Source organism: Phragmites australis, chromosome 7 (assembly GCF_958298935.1).
Source record: "Phragmites australis chromosome 7, lpPhrAust1.1, whole genome shotgun sequence".
Taxonomy (NCBI): domain Eukaryota; kingdom Viridiplantae; phylum Streptophyta; class Magnoliopsida; order Poales; family Poaceae; genus Phragmites; species Phragmites australis.
Window position 1 is genome coordinate 35,654,299 of NC_084927.1, and position 2,297 is coordinate 35,656,595.

Sequence of the window (2,297 nt, forward strand, 5' to 3'; positions counted from 1 at the left end):
CACATCGGTGGGCTGTGCCACCGGTGCTAGGAAGGCGTGCCACATCAGGCATCACCGTCGTGAGTGGTGCGGCTGACCTCCACTGCCGGCCTCAAGCTGGGGGAAGCATAGGGGAGTGTCGCACAGAGCTACATTGATCTTTTCCGGCGCAATTCCCCATTGAATCAAGCACGCCATCTCGTTCTTCTCTGACACCGGTCACTCACCCTGTCACTCCATCATAGAGCTATCGTGTTGTTGCTCCTCCTCACACCGGCCAAGACCCCCTCAGGAGGGTTTGAGTTCATGTGCCAGCGTGCTCACACACTGCCACCACCGCAGCGTCTTTCGGTGGCGACGTGCTGCTCTCTAGCGATGAGATGGTCACCGAGGTGTTCGCGGCCGTGCTGCGCGGGAGCCTTAGGTTCCCATCCGGGCTGTTCGCCGAGTTATCACCAGCGGCCAACGGCCTCATGCGACGGATCTCAGGGCTGCTGCTGACGCGCCGACACTCTCCTGCACGACCGATGACACGTCGCCGTTGCTCGCCTGTGCCGCTGGCTCCTCCCTGCGACCCCTCTACCGCCCCTGCGTGAGGATGTCGAAGGGGCATAAAGGTTCTTTCCCCTTTTCTCCCACGTCGGTAGATGCAAAAAAAAATTAAAAATGCCACATGGTGGAGAAAAGGACGTCAAAGTGGCAAACAAGTAAGTTTTGGTGGGGGCCTAGTGGTATTTTAGCACACTATCTTTGAAGAGTGGCTTTGAAAGTGTGCCATTGGCTAGAGTGTGAAAACATTATTCAACCCCTCTCCCGCCGATGTTTGCAGTGTTGGATGTTACCTCACATGGTGCCACTTCTGAGGCCAAGCTGGAGGCAATGACATTAATTAGAGCTTGATTTTGTGCCATGTTCTTCGGCTCCCTGGAAGTATTGCAAAGTTAGTTTGCACTTTGGATTAACGACTTGATGTTAAGGTGTTTCATATGACCTATAGGAGCTTTTGATATCTTCTTAAGCTGTGCATTCTTTTTCGTAGTAGCATCTATTGGCTTTTTTTTACTTGCACTGTATATAGCTATCTGATTAGTAAGTGCAACGTAGATGACTTGGTGAGAGTAGTTTTCAATATTAATAAACTTTGGCAAAATAAATTGACCATGGAAATTTGCAAACACTACGTGTTTCATTCTTATTCAATATGTCTACCAGGTTGTGTTTTCCTATCAAAACTTTACTGAGTTCTCATCTGTGAACTAATTATTAGAAGAATGAAATATTTATAGTGCATATCTGTATGCTTTGATGTGCTTGTTACAAGGTTAACAAAAATTTTCTTGCACTTGACATTGAGTTGAGGTCGCTGTCAGGTACAACGAGTTGTTTTTTGTTCTCGTGCAGTGATTCGTTCCAATGGTGCAGTGAGCTTCTAATTTTGTAATTTTTTATTGTCAATAAAGATGTGGCTGTTTGTAAAATGTTTGTGTAATCAACTGTACAACTAATTTGTTGATACGGTTAGCTGAAGTCCACCTGAGTGTAATTTATGATTGTTTAATTTCTCATTGTTGCTTTGTACATGTGAGCTGGGATACCGTTTCGCTTTCTATTTTTTGTCATGCATGTGTTGCTACTACCCGGAATCACCTCATATGTAGTGTGGTTATCATGCATGTGTTTCTTTTTACAATCTTCTCAATACTATTTGTAATAGAAGTCCTATTAATCCTTTTATGTCTAAATGTTAGATGTTATTAGCATGGTCTTGCATGTAAGCTCTATGGGATACAAGGATAGTTCCTACAATTGAAGAATCCCAATGAGAAATATTGTTCTGGTGGATTACAAAACTTAATATCCACTTCAAATTTTTATATTTCTATTCTAATATCTTAATTATTTTTGTAGCTTTAATATTGTGAAGTTAGTCGTACTATGCTTGGAGTGTTTGTGCCTTTTGAATGTTTTAGGCTAGCATGGTGTGACTCCTTTTGTTGTGGTGACGCTTTTGTTTGAACAAGTGGTGATGTTGCTTTTGTCCAATTAGATGTGTAAGATCTGTTAGTAACTAGATTAATATGCTTGTAAAATGCGATGAAGACATTATGGTTGGAACCGACGGCTTATCCTAGAGGATGTGCCCACTTGCTATATTTATTGGTCAAAACTTTGTTCTCGATAATGACGAATATACATACAACAATATGTTATCCTATGGGAATATTTTTTTAATTCATGGCAATGCACGGGCACCCAACTAGTCTCAAGAAAAGGATGTCTTCATATGGAACTTCCATGTGAACGGACGATTCTCAGTC